The sequence below is a fragment of the Punica granatum genome, unplaced genomic scaffold (assembly GCF_007655135.1).
Source record: "Punica granatum isolate Tunisia-2019 unplaced genomic scaffold, ASM765513v2 Contig00435, whole genome shotgun sequence".
NCBI lineage: Eukaryota > Viridiplantae > Streptophyta > Magnoliopsida > Myrtales > Lythraceae > Punica > Punica granatum.
The window spans coordinates 21,289-39,856 of NW_022204346.1; the positions used below are offsets into that span (position 1 = coordinate 21,289).

Sequence of the window (18,568 nt, forward strand, 5' to 3'; positions counted from 1 at the left end):
CTTGGCAACCGAAACGTGAGGGCAAAGGTGCGAAATATATATATATATATATTTTTAAATTTTATATTTCCGTTCTAATAGAGAGGCGTAAACAGACTTTTCCATCCCATAATTTGCAACGGGAAGTTTTGAGACGAGGCTTTTGTGATGGAAAAGTCCGTCTCTATGTAACATGTAACATGCGCAAGAAGGGGAAACAGTTAACAACACTTGTAACATGTATTTTGTGCACTGTCGCGTACTATGTTTCCTTGGCAAAAAACGAAAAAGTAAAAAAAAAAAAAGGAAAAAACATGTTTCTTAACAAAGGAGACAAATTTTAGAAGAGAATAGATTAGAGAGAAGAAATATAAAGGTATAAAAACTTCCACGAGAATTAAACTGAGCACCTCTTAATTTCATACTAAGAACTATATCATTGCACGAAATTTGAGAATTAAACCGAATACCTCTTTAAGTGTTACGGATTATGAATGTATTTTATACAATCGCCACCGCATTTTCGACAAACTGCATTCGGGGAACAGATCACGTGGAAATCGTTTCTTCAGAAGTAACCAAGAACATGTGGTATTTGATCCAACTGGAATATCTGAGACGAGTGGTCCTAGTTTTCCATTTCCAACGTCGTACATTTGATTATCATGAACATCGAAAAGCACTTTTAATAATTATGTCTTTTCAATCTCACTAACGAGAACTTTCGATTTTAAGCAAGAGCGTGTATAATTGTACTATAATTCCTTCCTCATTTCATCGCCACTACATTTTCGACAACTGCATCCGGGGAATAGATCACGTGGAAATCGTTTCTTCATAAATAACTAAGAACACATGTGGTATTTGATCCAACCAGAATATCCGAGATGGTGTTCCTAGTTTTTCATTTCCAACGTCGAACATTTGGCGATCATCGAAAAACACTTTTAAGGCCATTTGTGGTCGTCGAAATGCCATTGAATTTCTTTCCCCTGGCGGGACCATTTATATTCTATTTTGGCCTATTCAATAAAATTTTTCGATCACATTTTTTTATTTTTTGAATGTAAAATTATCAGTTATAGTATGGACGCTAGTTCCACTGTTGACAGGGACATATATGCGGTACAAACCTTTGTCCTCAAATGAAAGTTTGTCCCCTGGTTTCAATTATTTGAAATAAAATGCTTGTGTGATTATACCGTTCTACGTCAATTGTAACCACCCATTTCCACCGCAAGAAAACTCGCAATTCCTGAGAGAATTTCTGTGGGAACATGAGTGGTCTTACTTAAGTATCGAATCTGAAACCTCTTAGGGTGTGTTTGTTTTGAGAACAATGTTCAACTCAACTCAACTCAACTCCACTTATCTTCAATTCAACATTACAATCATTACTTTTTTTATTTTTTTAATATTTTTAACCATTCAATTCAATTTTTAATATTAAATTTTCTCAACTATTCATTACTTTTTCACAATTCAACAACACAATCATTACTTAATAATTATTTTCTCTCAATTATTTATTACTTTTTAACACTTTTTTTCATAATTCAACAATACAATCATTACAAACCAATTAAAACCAAAACTCAACTCAACTCAACTCTCAATCCAAACGCACTCTTAATTACTTGATGAGCATGTGTATTACTACGTTATATTCTCCTTGATAATTGTGTCTTTCAATCCCACTAATGGAATTCGCAATTTTAAGAGAGAGGGCGTATAATTGTACTATAATTCATTCCTCAAGTCATCGTCACCGCATTTACGATAACTGCATCTGGAGAATAGATCACATGGATATCGTTTCTTCACAAGTAACCTTTGTCCTCAAATGAAAGTTTGTCCCCTCGTTTCAATTATTTGAAATAAAATGCTTGTGTGATTATACTGTTCTACGTCAATCGTAACCACCATTTCCACTGCAAGAAAACTCGCAATTCCTGAGAGAATTTATGTGGGAATATGAGTGGTCTTACTTAAGTATCGAATCTAAAACCTCTTAATTATCCGATGAACGTGTGTGTTACTACGTTATATCCTCCTTGATAATTGTGTCTTTTAATCCCAATAATGAGAATTCGCAATTTCAAGAGAGAGGGTGTATAATTGTACTATAATTCATTCCTCAAGTCATCGTCACCGCATTTACGACAACTGCATCTGGAAAATAGATCACATGGATATCGTTTCTTCACAAGTAACCAAGACCATGTGGTATTTGATCCAACTGGAATTTGAGACGAGGGGTACTAGGTTTCCATTCCCATCGTCGTACACTTAATGATCATGACCATCGAAAAGCACTTTTAATTTGTGGTTGTCGAAATGCGACGCATTTCTTTCCCCCTTGCGAAACCATTAATATTCTATTTTCGACCACATTCGATAAAATTTTTCCATCACATCTTTTTTATTTTTTTGAATGTAAAATTATCAGTTATAGTATGGAAAAAATATATTTTCTTTTCCACTGTTGAAAGTGGACATATATGGGGACCAAACCTTTGTCCTCAAATGAAAAGTTTGTCCCGTCGTTTCAATTATTCGAAAGAAGAAAACTTGCAATTCCTGAGAGAATTTCTGTCGGGAAGTGCAATTTTAGAAGGAATTGTGGTGGAATTCTGGCAAAAATTACACGAAAAGTATTACAATAACCGTTTCATTTGGAATCAATTCTTGCGAGAAATGATTTCAATTTAGTTCATTCAGTTCATTTGGTTCAATTCAATTTAAATGTAAATGAATCATATTGTTTGAAAAATTAAAAAATTTAATCGAAATGAATTGAATAATAATTTTGCTTGAAAAGCATTTTTTTCAGCGAGCTGTTTGGAATATAGTTAAAAAATAGTTGCCAGCACCCCATTTTGGTCTAAAGGTCAAACCGGTCATATCGCGTCAGACCGGTCATATCGCGTCAGACCGGTCACATCGCGTCAGACCGGTCACATCGCGTCTGACCGGTCAGATCGCGTCAGAATTTCTGACGCGGGTCAGAACTTTCTGACCCTTTCATTTTCGCCCCTGCTCTTTATTTCTTTCCACTTCGCCCCCTCTTCTTTTCTTCCTCTTCCTTTCCGCCCCCGCCGCTCTTTCCTTCTCTCCTCTTCTCCCCCCTCTTCTTCTCCTCTTCTTTCACTGACGTCCCTCTGCCACCTCCGACACGCCGCGGTTGCCCACCCACCGCGACCGCCTGCCACCGCTGACACGCTCGCCCGACACGCCACCGTTCGCTTCCCCGGCACGTTCCCTCGACCGCTATCTCTCCCTCACGGTCCCGATCCCTCTGGAACTGGCTCCTCTCGGACTCTCTCTTGGCTCTCCCCGGACTCCCGACTCTCGGGCCCCCGAAAACGCTCGGGATTTCTCGGCTCTCTCCGAAATTCCTCCCGGAAACGGACTCGCGACACTCCCCGGAAGAAAACCCCTCTACTTCCCCCTCTCAATCCCCCCGATTTCCGGCGATTGAGCTCGGAAATATCTCGCAGGAAAATTCAAAAAAACCTCGTCGAATCCCGAAAATCTCCTCGATCCCCAACCGACCCGAGCCTCGTGACGCTCCCCCGAGCACGGCGTAACCCAAGCGGTGCTCGCCGCTGCCTCCCGCGCCGTCGCCGCGACGCCCAAGGGTGGAAATCGCCACCCGCGTTTGCCGGAAACCTCCTCTCCGCCCATCGTCATCTCCTCCGGCGTTCCCTTCCTCACGGGCTCGGCCCATCTCTTTGTTTGTGCAGGTCCAATCCAGCTGAGGTGATCCGACCCAGTTTGCTCGACCCGTTCCACCCAGCCTGGAATTCGACCCGGTCCGTCCGCACGCACGGCCCAACTCCCTCCGAGGCCCAGCTCGCCCGCTGCTTCGGCCCAGCCGCTGCCCCTCCGCGGCCCGGTTCGCCCGCGCCTGACCCAATTCGCTCGCGCCTGGCCCAGCCTACCGGTCCAGTACCCTTCCTGCCGGTCCGACCGCCATATTTCCGGTTTGAACCGGGACTAGGTATATTATTCCAACCTAGTGGCATGCATAGGACTCAATTTGTCAATAAATTCGATAATTGCGATGATAATTTGTAATTGTTGTGTTAGGAAAATTCGTAAAAAAAAGATTGAAAATAAAGAAAAGAATGACAAAAAAAATAAAATAATTGTTGTTTTAATTAAACCAACAAATGCACGAATTGGAATATTTTAATTACTCGACATTAAATCCGATTGTTTGAAGCGAGAACGAGTACACACGAATCAATCTCATGTTCACTCGGCTTTAAGGGAATTAAATCAATTAAATACACAAAAATTGGTCTAATTAATTATTTGGACTTAAAAATTGACAAAATTAAATTTCGTCGTGACTAATTTTGCTTATTCATGTGCACATGTGAATAATTGGATATGTTTGATCGAAATCCTGCACAAATTGGCTAACCACGTAAACACGACATTAAAAGACACAACTCTCTTGCGTTCACATGTTCATCGGATTTCATTTGTTTTTTCTGCTTTCTCTGTTTTTGTCTGTTTTCTTGTTTATTTATTGCGGGTCGAGCCCGAATTCCTAGGATACGATATACACGGAGTCCAACACCCTCTTTTGTCAACCATGGGGTCCAACGCCCCCACACACCTAGCGCGCGCAACCCGAGTGCGGAATCGGGTCCTGTTTCGACTTACTGCTTCGCTCCTAGTACTGTCTATGTGGAAGACGACTCGAATCGAGTAAGCAAGTCGCGGCCGGACATGACTCGGGAGCTCGACCGATCCCACGGCTATCGAGAGAGTCACATGATTCTTTCGCCATCCGTTGGTTCGGTTAGACCCGACCCCCGGCTATCTGAGCCCACGTTGCTTTAATTTCGGTTTCGGTCACTCAAACCACCCGGTGAGCACGAGTGGAATAATAACCGAACGCGATTCGACCGGAATTCAGTTGTTGTAATTTGTATTTTATTTACTTGAGAGGACAACGTAAGGATTTATATTGTACATTTATTCATGTAAGAATCCCGGTCGGAGAGGGGACGGTCGGAGTGTTCCTTCGAATTTACGGTGTCAAAACGCGTAAGATGAGCGGAACTTAATTAAGCGGTAATTAAATTAAAATGGCAAGCCTAGACAAGCTAGAGTACCGATAGAGCGTGCGAGATATAGGCTCGCATGTAACAGAACCCCCGAATTCGGAACCTCGGGTTTCGCAGACCATATGCTTTAGTAATTAGGTGTACCCCGTACCTCTAGACTCGGGTAACTTGCCGGCCCTCGACTTTCGGGTCGTAAAATGACAAGTGGCGACTCCTTCTCACGTGCGTTCGTTGCGCGTCCCCGGGAAGGTGGACACTCCCAAGCCGCGTTGCATTTAGGCGCGCGCATGCGTGCCCCGACGAGATTAAAATTCGGGTGCGCACAATAGATATCTACTTGTAAATGATTTTAAAATTCAAAATTGAGGTGGTTAATTCTCAATGAATTGAGTTATGACTAAATCTTATTGATTTTGATCCGATTTAATTTCCAATGTAAATCTTGTATTTTTAAAACAAGTCTTGTGTCATTTTGATACCAAACAACAAAATTCAGTTGAATTCTTATGTAACATGAATTAAATTTTTATATTTTTTTAGGATTCCAAACAGATTATCTTTCTGGGTGAAAATCCCATATAGTTATACTCTGGGTATTGTTTTAGGCTTCTGGGCCTAGTGGGCTTCTTTCCAGTGAATTGGTGGCTTATTCCATTTCCATGTGGACGGACTTCTCTTAGACGCCAACCTGCCTGCCTCGAATTTCAAGATTTTCACCAAAGAGGATGACCCCAAAATATATCGTGCCAAAGCTCTGCAAACAGTTACCATTCAAGAGCCAAATCGATCGGGGATCGGCTGTGTCGCCCTCTGCCTATTCAATTCCCAAGCATGGCCAATGCGCACGTGTAGATCAAATCGCGCGGAGGATCGATCTAGCAAATGCCTCCTCAGCCAAGAACCGGCCGGGTTCATCCAAAGAAATAGTCTCAAGATGGTTCAGATGAATGAAAGCACATAATCCAACCTATGTATGATCATCATGTTACAAAGTTAGTGAAACCTAAAAGGAACAAATTAACGAACATGTGCTTTTTAGACCCGAAAGGACATTGATCAACTCTGAGCTACCAACGGTGAAATAAACACGAACAACTCCAATCTACTTCTGCATGACCTTTTTAAGTTTTACTAGAGTAACAGATCGTGCATTGCACGTGAGCTGCTTGTGTTTATTCTATTCTTGAGATAACACTAATACATTAGAATAATAATCTCTTAAAGTGCATCAAATCTTCATTAGTAAACAATATGCACAAATAGAATTGAAAAGTGACGACTCAAGAGTCATGGCCTCAAACCTTACATCACTCGAATGTGTCTAATTCAAAGGGGGAAAAAAAAAAAGAAGAGTAATCAGACAATTTTATGTTGAAAACTGGAAAGAGAGGCAACTCTTGCTCTTGTAGTTCTATTACATGTTATATCAGCGTGAGCCCACCATCTTCAGTCTTCTAGAGGAACAATATGGAGGTTCTTACTTCCCAGTTAACATAGCGTTCTCTTAAAGTAATCTCCAATTTCTTCCCTTTCAAAACTGAAGCAAACATCAGATCGATTTGCCAATCTCCAATATCGTAAGCGCACTCTTCCCTGAATAGCCACCACATTTGGCCAAAGAAAAATAGCCCCCAGCATGTGAATAACAAGATGATCTCTTAATTCAGGCTCTCTACCACAGAATACAGACAGCCCTTAACTCCAAGCAAACAATGCCATGTTTCCAACCTGACCTCTCCTTTCTTGCCAATCTGTCTAACATGACCAATCACGAAATAAAAAGGCAAGCAACTAATGGTTTTCTGGGTTTGAGGTCTTGCCGTGCCTTGGCCAAGGAGAAGTTTGGTCAATAAATCCACAATGCAGTGTTTTGGCAAGGTCTTTTTGACGGATGCAGTTTCACGGCCCAAACCAGCGACATGACCAACAGTATCCTGTGATGCCAAGATGCGAAGCTGATTCAAAACCCACCATTCATGCACAATAAGTCAGTAAAATTTCCTATCAAGCTCAAAAAAAAATTCCAGAAAAAAATTCATTGTTCGGGAAAAACTGAATCCTTTAATTTGGAAAACTTCTTCCCCATGGTCGTACTTACATAAATCATATGGAATAACTCATAATATAAATAGAGTGAGCTTAAAGGCTCAGTAGGTTCATCAAAATTATCGCATTTCTTCGAAGACTCCTCGATAATAGCTAGATAGGCATTCAGAAAAAGATAGAGTAAACGGCTTGACTTACATAACATGGAACATCCGTAAAACCCCTTCAATGCTAACAAACATATAACTTATCATTTCTATGGCAAGGGAACAACTTTGAATAAGAAACAGGCAAACCAGTGGTAAGAACTCAAATAAAACAAAATAACTTCTTAAACTAAAAAAGTTGACTTTTTCCCAAAGAAACTTTATTTTCAGAAAATCTTTTAAAGCTCCATAAGGAATTTCCCTGACTGATTATGCATGAATGATCTGGATTTTGAATGGACTTTGCATCTTGTTATAATATGATATGGCCGGTTATGCCCAGATTTGGGGCGTGATAGAGTGATATTAAAACTGCTGCGTTGTTCCCTCTTCTAGGATCGACTTCAAGCAACTCAGCAAAAGAACTAAAATCAGGTACCTCAACTGTCATCCTGCTCAGAATGCTTCGCCTTCGACTAAGAGCATCAGCAACGTGGTTAGTGATTCCGCTTTTGTGCTTTACCATGAAAGTAAAACGCTTTAGGTAAGCCACCAATGATGCATGACGAGCTGAGACCTTATCCTGGCTATGGAGGTGCTTCAGGGCTTCATGGTTAGTGTACAAATGAACTCCTTGTGGAAAAGATAATGTCGCCAATGCTTCACCGCATGTACTACAACATAGAATTCCACGTCGTAGGTGTTGTATCTCACATTCGCCCCCATCAGCTTCTCGCTGAAAAACAATTGCCTTTTGTTTTGGCTCCAGACTGCTTCAATCCCCACCTTCGATGCATCATAATGCAGCTCAAAGGGCTGCTGAAAATCAGGCAGGACAAGAATCGGGGCGGTCGTCAAACCCTCCTTAATCTTCTGGAATGCCGTTTCTGCCTCCTCAGTCCACTCGAATCTACCTCCCTTCATGCAGTCAGTTAAGAGAGCCATAATACTGCTAAAGTGGGGAATAAACCACCTGTAGAAGGAGGCTAATCCATGGAAGCTCTTGACTTCAGTAATGTTCGCTGGCCTAGGCCACTGTCTGACCGCCTCGACCTTGGACGAGTCCACCCTCAAGCCATTAGCAGAAACAATATAACCAAAAAAAAAAACTTCCGACCTCATAAAAATACACTTCTTCGCATAAAATTTCTTGCGTCGAATGACAAAAAGTACTTCGCGCAAGTGGGTTAGATGTTACTCGGGGTCGAGACTGTAGATCAAAATGTCATCAAAATACACAACCACGCACCTACCAATGAAAGGCCGCAGGATCCGATTCATTACTCTCATAAACGTACTCGGCGCATTTGACAGCCCAAACGGCATCACCAGCCACTTGTATAACTCTTCCCTAGTCTTGAATGCGGTCTTCCACTCATCTCTAACACGAATCCGAATCTGGTGATAACCGCTCATCAAGTCCAGCTTAGTAAAAATCCTGGCACCACTCAGCTGGTCAAACAGATCATCCAAGCGAGGAATGGGAAAACGATACCTGATCGTTATCTTATTGATGGCTCGACTGTCCACACACATATGCCATGATCCATCCTTCTTAGGCACTAGAAGTGCCGGTACAGCACACGGGCTCATACTCTCCCAAATGAACCCCTTCGATACCAGCTCCTCTACTTGTCTCCTTAACTCCTCATGTTCAGCTAGGCTCATCTTGTAGTGTGGCCTATTCGGAAGGGACGCACCAGGTTGCAGATCAATATGGTGCTGGATATCCCGCAAGAGTGGTAGACCATTTGGCAGTTTCTCAGGAAAGACATCTTAAAATTCTTTCAAAATCGGTAAGGACTCACAAGACATAACGCCCTCCTCCACAACCTCCCTGCCCACGAGAGCAAACATAAACTCTGCATCATGCAACTCCTCCTGAAACCGGGTAAGGGACATCAAGTTGGTTGCGAAAGCCGGATTCGCAGGTCGGGGCTCGTTAGCGTCCCCGTCTCTGTTCGGAACCAGTACAATCTTTAACCCCTTATGCGTGAACCTGTATTTATTGGTCCTCCTGTCATGGCTCACACTCCTGTCAAACTGTCAGGGCCTCCCCAATAGCAAGTGGCATGCATCCATTATAACAACATCACACCAAACAAAATCTCTGTATCGTGAGCCAATAGAAAACGTCACCAGAGCACGCTTCGACACGCTAACTTCACCTCCTTTCTTCAACCACGCCAACTGATATGGTTTGGGATGCTGTTCAGTGCACAGGCCCAACTGTCTGGTGAATTAACCACATACGATGGCAGAAATAGAGAAATTGTCTATCTGACATGATGATTTTCCCAAAAGGAAAAGATTCAAATATCATTTCAAATAGCCAAATGTTTCTCTTGGGAAAAATTCAAACTTATGTACCAGCAACTTAATGTAGACGTGGCATTTCTATTATTAGTTATAAAAATCAAGTAGTAAAAATTATTGAAAATCTAATTGTAGTAACTACTTATTTATTGTTTATCGCGTGTAACTATTTTAATAGCGATTAAAGAAGTCATAATTGAAAGTCAAATATAAATCTTGTTCGGCCAAAAAACAAGCATACATACCTGCATTAAGTGGGGAGACGAAATTCCTCGAGTTCGCATACTTAGACCCGTCTAGGCAATAAAGCAAACGCTTGGTGGGCATATAGTCCACACAAAGTAAGACACAATTTGGGATTTAGGGGGATAAAGATTAAATCATTTTATGAGGAAAAGTATGTCACGCAGCTTCAACGTTGAATCAAGGTAACGTAGAAATGGGAAACATATGAGTTTCCTCTTGCAAGCAGTGCTTTTCTACACTTGGCCGGGTTGTATTTATTGTGCCTTTTTTTGAGAAAGTTCTCAAAGAAGTAGTTGAATTGAGGGTTGGTTTCCCCTGTCACCCGGTTCCAGAGGAAAATTGTGGACTGGAGGTCTACCCTTTTTTAAAAAAAATTTCCTTTCATATAATACAGGAAACGGGCCATGCTGACTTTTTCTTTTTAAAATTTTCTTTTGGGGTTTCTCAATTTTCAAAAAATTAAAGTAAAAATTGAATCCGGAAATATAGGATTTTTAGGTGGGTTATTGGTATGGTGGTTGCCAATTTTCTTAATTACTAGTTGCCTAAAAAAAAGGACAAAATATTGTATTTCTTTGCAATTCTTACAATATTTATATATATTAATTCCAGCTTCTACAACGGAGCCTTTTACTCGTCCGATGAGGGAATTGTTGCATTTTTGGCAAATTATTATGATTTGGGCCTTTCCGTTGGTTTCTGGCCTTTCTTAATTCCAACATACAATGAGAGATGACTCCATTTTCTTGTCTTTCTTCATGGTCAATTGGTCGGCCAAAACTATCATATTGCCGGATGATGGATTTTTCTTTTAATTAAATACTTCTATATCTCTGATAATTGGTGTGTCTTTTACAGCGGAGTTTCTGTCACGACGGCTATCCCTACATTTTCTCCAACGCCATTAATATTCTAGCCTGCATAAGCTTACATTCATTATGTCTGCTATTTTGAGTTAAAATCCGTACAGTTTTTTCTTTTTATTGGTGTGTCATTATGAATAATCTTTATAATATGTTTTTGTTTCTTAAAAGGAATTCTTGATGGATTCGTCAGTTTTAGTCGAAGTTCGAGGGAAAAAACCGGTATGAAATGAAAATTGTACGTAAATTGAAGTATTGAGCCCAGTTAGTTTAACAAAAAGAAGTTGGAACTCGCTAGTGCAGGAGATTGATTTCGCTCATCCAGTAAACTGATCGGTCTACATCTAATGTGTCTTAACGGCAATTTCGATTTTCTTTAGCGCTGGACCAACTAGTCTGGTCAGGTTTCTAAATATTGGTTGATAAGCGGGCAATACATCGACCTCATTGTCTGCGGAAACGTGGACCCGTTGAGATATAGCGAACTGTATACATGCCATTCATTTCGTCTGCATATATAGTATGATGTTATTATCTAATATTTGTACGGATAACGGTCTCCTGCCCTTGCATTTGGGCCAAATTTCATAGGCTTGGTAGAATAGTATGAGCTTTGGTACAATAGTATGGGCTTGCCCGATGTACTGTTTAATTGGACTCTTTAATTGATAGTGCAAATCATATTCTATTTTACGAACAAATTAGGGGCTTTCTCAATAATTTTAATTTTGAGTTAAATTTCGGGTTTATATGTAACCACTTTTCTCGAAATCGCATCGGGATAGTACTACTTTGACAGGAGGAAGGCCAACTGACCCAGCGTACACGCGTGTAACTTGTTTCAGACCTGTTGATTTCGCATAATATCGGAACTATGTGTTGGGAATTGGTGTATGCCCTAGAGGCAATCTATCATCAGTTCTGTAATATGACATGTATTTCATTATATTACGAGGCATATCTGTTATTGTGTAGATTGCGTTAAATATGATTTTATACAATAATGTCCTTGGAATAGTATGTTCAATAGGCATCAAGTGTGACTTGATTGTGAGATCCTATAATTACTGAACATTATTCCTAAATGTCCATAGTCAAAGTATTATCGTTAATTAGGACAACGATAATACGGTTAGACTATTGTGGGTATTGATTGATGACCAAGTCTCACAGGTCATGGATATGGAGATATCAAATCACATCACATGTATACATTAAGAGTAATGTGTATTGGACTGATCCGCCATGAGATTGCTACATGGGTTGTTACGTGACTGTCATTAGCATATCTCAAAGTGACTATAATGTAATGGTCCTTTGACTTGAGGTCACCATAGATTCCTACATGTAATGTCATATACTTTGATACTGTCAAACGCCACTGTAACAGGATGGTTATAAAGACAGTTATTGGGTATACCACAGAGTATGGAGAGGAATGTGAGTGATCAAGATAGGATTTGTCCCTCCTACGAAACGGGAGCGATATCTCACGGCCACTTGGTGGTTAAGTCTAAAAGTGTATGCATACCCAAATGAGTCGATATAATGATATCGAGCTCATTTGTTCTGATAGACTTACCCGGTAAACCAAGAAAAAGAGATATTGAGCCATACAAGGATGTCATCGACCATGCCTTGGGCTCAATAGAGATATAGAGGACAAAGGGATTATATTACACGGTAACGGAGGTCACAAGGTTCGTCGAGAAATTGACTTTCGATTACTTGAGTAACAGTGATGCATTGCTAGATGCCACTCACTGTTTGTAATATTGAAATAGAGATTTTGATATTACTGTCAACGTAATTGGGAACCTACAGGGTCACACACTACGACTAAATTGAAGAGATATCTTGAAACAAATAAAATCGTCTAATAGAGATTAGATGATTTATGGTGCGACCGATTAATCGGATATTTAATGAGATTAAATTTATTGATTAATTAGACTCGATTTATTAGATTAAATGGACCTAATTGATGCACGATCAATATGGTGACACATGGCTTTTACGTGAATAGACATGTGTATGGACACATGTAATGTGGAAACCCAATTTGGGTTAGTCCCACATCGGCCAGGGACTTGAATTGTCCCCACCCCCATTTTGCTTATAAAAAGGGGGGCAATGTGCATATATATATATAAATCAGCAGAGACATATATATATATGTGTGCTGCATATATATTTGCTAATATATATATATATATACACGTAGTGTATGCATGTGTGTGCATATAAGTATATATATATATATATATATATAATTTGAGTTGAATTGTTCAACTCAAATAAGGTCCATTAGTCTAATAAATTTCGGGTGTCGCATCGGGGTGTTTCTTTTGAGTGTTGGTCGCTAGCACCGCCGATCTCGAAAACTCGTCGACAAAGTCGGTGTGGATACCAGTAGAGGCGTCACGCGTGGGACGCTCGGTCGACAACTTTAAATATTCCAGGTACGCTTTTATTTACTCTTACTCTTCTAGTAGGTCTTGGAATTAGTTTCACGGGTAGGAAATTTTGAATTTCTGTTCATTTTTCGCTTCCGTTGCGCCCCGTGGAACTAGCAATTGGTATCAGAGCCTAGCTAGTTAGAATCTGAGTAGATAATAGCATAAAATATGATTTTATGCTTGGTACTGGTATGATTATGTTTGATATTTGCGGTGCATGACTGTTAGACATGGACTATGTCCTAGTTGTGTTAGTATAATAGTTATACGTGTGGACTATTATGTAATAGTTACATAATAGTGTATAGTGAGATCGATTAAATGTTAATCAAATCCCTCAAAATATTAAGTCCATATCCTTCCACCGTGTAACGCTCGTCAAGACCAAGATCGATGAGTGTGTAGACCTTGCCTTCGTAGGATGCCCTTATCTATCCTAGTAAGACGTGGTGTTTACCAGTGGGTCGGACTTAACTGAGCAAGCCTAATAGGATTAGGAGTTCAGAGGCATGTAGTTGGGCATCGATCTATAAGATAGATTTGAATAAGGAATTATTCACTCAACTAATCAAGAGTTGCATGTGATGCAATTGGGAAAGTGAGTTCCCTACCTAAATAGCCAGTTCTGGGTGAATCAGCCCTCGCTGACTCAGAGCTTGGTGAGATATGGATCTTGAGCTACTATGAGAATGATATTCTCTGAATCAATGTTGAGGGTCATTGATTTGATATAAATAGTGGGAGCAATATTTATAAAGTCCTCATTAAATATTGATGTGTCATAATACTTATTTTGTATATTTCTATGGTAGTTACCATGGCAGGGAGCACTTCTAGTACTTTCTGTTTGCGATCCGTCCTTGATAAGGACAAACTGTCAGGGAATAATTTCCTTGGTTGGTATCGAAACTTGAGAATTGTTCTCACCCAAGAAAAGAAACTATATGTCTTAGAGCAACCTCTTCTTGCGCCACCACCTGACGATGCCCCCCAAGCTGAGAAAGATGCTTATAGTAAGCATCATGATGATGCCGTAAACGTCGGATGTCTCATGTTAGTCACCATGGACTCGGAGCTTCAGAAGCAACATGAGAACATGAAGGCGTACGATATGATCGTGCATCTCAGGCAGCTCTATCAAGAGCAGGCCCGACATGAGAGATTCGAGATCTCTAAAGCACTTTTTCAGGCAAGGTTGACTGAGGGTAGCCCGGTGGGTCTTCATGTACTCAAGATGATTGGGTACGTTGAGACTCTGGGAAGACTGGGATTTCCTCTTGGTCAAGAGTTGGCCACAGATTTAGTCCTACAGTCGCTGCCCAGCAGTTATAGTCAGTTCATTATGAGCTATAATATGAATGACTACAATAAACCATTGCCTGAACTGCTTAGTATGTTGAGAACAGCTGAGCATGATATCAGCAAGGGGACGTCCGTTCTAATGGTCCAAGGGACCAAAAGAAAGGGCAAGAGCAAGAGTAAAGGCAAAAAGGCTAAAGGTGCATCTAATTTTGGCTTGGGTGCGTTGAAGCCTAAAGCCAAGGTGGCAAAGAATGATTACTGCTTCCATTGTGGCAACACTGGACATTGGAAGCGGAATTGTAAGGTATACCTAGAGGAGTTGAAGAAGAAGAAGGGAAGTGAGACTTCTACTTCAGGTATCCATGTTATAGAGATCAATGTATCTACTACTTCTACATCTTGGGTATTAGATACCGGGTGTGGTGCTCATATTTGTGGAAATATGCAGGACCTAAAGAACAGTAGATCGTTGGCAAAGGGCGAGGTGGACCTACGAGTTGGAAATGGAGCAAGAGTTGCTACATTAACTGTAGGGACTTATCACCTAGTTTTACCTACTGGGCTTGTATTAGATCTTAACGACTGTTATTATGTACCTGCTATTAGTAGAAACATAATATCTGTTTCTTGTTTGGACAAGAAGGGATTTTGTTTCACTATAAAGAACAAGTGTTGTTCTATGTACATGAATGATGTATATTATGGCAGTGCACATTTAAGTAATGGTCTGTATGTTCTTGATCTAGATACGCCTATTTATAATGTGGAAACCAAACGGCTCAAATCTAATGATTCGAACCCGACTTACCTCTGGCATTGTCGTTTAGGCCATATTAGCGAGAATCGCATCTCTAGACTCCATAAGGATGGATTACTGGACTCGTTTGATTTAGAATCGATCGAGACATGCGAACCTTGCTTAATGGGGAAAATGACTAAGGCCCCTTTTACCGGAAAAGGTGAGCGAGCTAGTGATCATCTGGCTCTCATACATACTGATGTATGTGGACCAGTGAACAAGCTTGCTAGAGGTGGGTATCTCTACTTCATTACATTTACTGATGATTTCAGTAGATTTGGATATGTGTATTTGATGAAACACAAATCTGAATCCTTTGAAAAGTTCAAAGAATTTAAGAATGAAGTGGAGAATCAGTTGGGTAAGAGCATTAAAGTTCTTCGATCAGATCGAGGAGGTGAATATTTGAGCTATGAGTTTGCTGACTATCTTAAACAGTGTGGGATTTTATCTCAACTGACTCCACCTGGAACACCACAGTGGAATGGTGTAGCTGAGAGGAGGAATCGAACTTTATTAGATATGGTTCGATCTTTGATGAGTCATGCAAACTTACCTGACTCCTTCTGGGGATATGCTCTACAGACAGCTGCTCTCATATTAAACAATGCTCCGTCGAAATCAGTTGAAAGGACACCATATGAGATGTGGTATGGGAAGCGTCCCAAGATGTCTTTTCTAAAAATATGGGGTTGCGAAGCTTATGTGAAGAGATTGTCTTCGGATAAGCTTGGCCCTAAATCGGACAAATGTTACTTTGTGGGGTATCCTAAGGAAACTCGAGGATACTATTTCTATAATCCCATCGAGGGCAAAGTGTTTGTCGCTCGAACTGCGGTATTCCTTGAGAAAGAGTTTCTCTTCAAAGGAACTAGTGGGAGGAAATTAGAACTTGGGGAAGTTCTACCACAAAATGACATTGACCAATCGACGGGCGATGTTGCAGAACAAGTACCACAAGTTGTTGTGGCACAATCTTCTACACAGGTGACACGGGAGCCTCGTTGGTCTAGTAGGATACGTCATGAGCCCGAGAGATATGGATTTCTCGTGACTCAAGACAATGACGTATTGCTCATAGATAATGATGAGCCTACAACCTATGCGGAAGCCGTAATAGGCCCTGACTCTGAGAAATGGCTGGAGGCCATGAGATCTGAGATGGAGTCCATGTACACTAACCAAGTATGGACTTTGGTTGATCCACCTGAATGGGCAAAACCCATTGGGTGTAAGTGGGTCTTCAAGAAGAAGACTGATATGGACGGTAATGTGATTACCTTTAAGGGCCGACTTGTGGCAAAAGGTTTCAAACAAGTTCATGGTGTTAACTATGACGAAACTTTTTCCCCGGTGGCTATGCTTAAATCCATAAGGATCTTGCTTGCAATTGCAGCTTATTATGATTATGAGATCTGGCAAATGGATGTCAAAACTGCTTTCCTGAACGGGAAGCTCCTCGAGGATGTGTATATGACACAACCTGAGGGTTTTGTCGATCCACATAGTGCCGGAAAGGTTTGTAAGCTACAACGGTCTATTTATGGGCTGAAGCAAGCTTCCAGGAGCTGGAATCTTCGTTTTGATGATGCAATCAAAGAGTTTGGTTTCATTAAGAATGAAGATGAACCCTGTGTTTACAAGAAGGTTAGTGGGAGCGTAGTGATCTTCTTGGTGTTGTATGTAGACGACATACTTCTGATCGGAAATGACATTCCTTCCTTACAGTCTGTGAAGACTTGGTTGGGAAGGTGTTTCTCTATGAAGGACTTAGGCGAAGCTACCTATGTGCTAGGTATCAAGATCTATAGAGATAGATCCAAGAGACTGCTTGGCCTAAGTCAGAGTGCATACATAGATAAAGTGCTTCGGCGCTTTAGCATGCAGGATTCTAAGAAAGGGTCGCTGCCTATGTTACATGGCATAAGCCTTTCGAAGGCTCAGAGTCCTTCTACTCGAGAGGAGAGGGACAGAATGAATAGGATTTCATATGCGTCAGCTATTGGATCTATCATGTATGCTATGTTATGCACTCGATCAGATGTCTCGTATGCTTTGAGTATGACGAGTCGATACCAATCAGATCCAGGTGAAAGACACTGGATTGCAGTAAAGAACATCCTTAAGTACTTACGAAGGACTAAGGAGATGTTTTTGGTATATGGAAGCGAAGAAGAGCTCGTTGTAAGAGGTTACACCGATGCTAGCTTCCAGACCGATAAGGACGACAGTAGATCGCAGTCAGGGTATGTGTTCTGCCTGAATGGAGGTGCTGTGAGTTGGAAGAGTTCCAAACAGGAGACAGTAGCCGATTCTACCACAGAGGCCGAGTATATTGCTGCCTCTAACGCTGCAAAAGAGGCCGTTTGGATCAAGAAGTTCGTGACAGAACTTGTTGTGGTTCCTAGCATCGCAGACCCAGTGGATCTCTATTGTGACAACAATGGAGCCATTGCGCAGGCTAAGGAACCCAGGTCTCACCAGCGATCCAAACATATACTCAGGCGCTTCCATCTCATTCGCGAGATTATCGACAGAGGAGATGTGAAGATATGCAAAATACCAACAGATGAGAATCTCGCAGATCCACTTACGAAGCCTCTTGTGCAGCGCAAGCACGAGGCTCACACTAGATCTATTGGCATTAGACAAATGCCAGATTGGCTCTAGTGCAAGTGGGAGATTGTTGGGAATTGGTGTATGCCCTAGAGGCAATCTATCATCAGTTCTGTAATATGACATGTATTTCATTATATTACGAGGCATATCTGTTATTGTGTAGATTGCGTTAAATATGATTTTATACAATAATGTCCTTGGAATAGTATGTTCAATAGGCATCAAGTGTGACTTGATTGTGAGATCCTATAATTACTGAACATTATTCCTAAATGTCCATAGTCAAAGTATTATCGTTAATTAGGACAACGATAATACGGTTAGACTATTGTGGGTATTGATTGATGACCAAGTCTCACAGGTCATGGATATGGAGATATCAAATCACATCACATGTATACATTAAGAGTAATGTGTATTGGACTGATCCGCCATGAGATTGCTACATGGGTTGTTACGTGACTGTCATTAGCATATCTCAAAGTGACTATAATGTAATGGTCCTTTGACTTGAGGTCACCATAGATTCCTACATGTAATGTCATATACTTTGATACTGTCAAACGCCACTGTAACAGGATGGTTATAAAGACAGTTATTGGGTATACCACAGAGTATGGAGAGGAATGTGAGTGATCAAGATAGGATTTGTCCCTCCTACGAAACGGGAGCGATATCTCACGGCCACTTGGTGGTTAAGTCTAAAAGT

At 40.9% G+C, this 18,568-nt stretch overlaps 1 long non-coding RNA gene across 1 annotated transcript; it reads right to left on the reverse strand.

Annotated features, from left to right (window-relative positions):
- Positions 1–6,276: 6,276 nt before the first annotated feature.
- LOC116190431 lies at positions 6,277–10,135 on the reverse strand. The gene is made up of 3 exons (XR_004152671.1): positions 9,817–10,135; positions 7,695–9,463; positions 6,277–7,018 (listed from the first exon to the last, which is right to left on the reverse strand). It is a non-coding gene; the product is annotated as an uncharacterized LOC116190431 (long non-coding RNA).
- Positions 10,136–18,568: the final 8,433 nt, after the last annotated feature.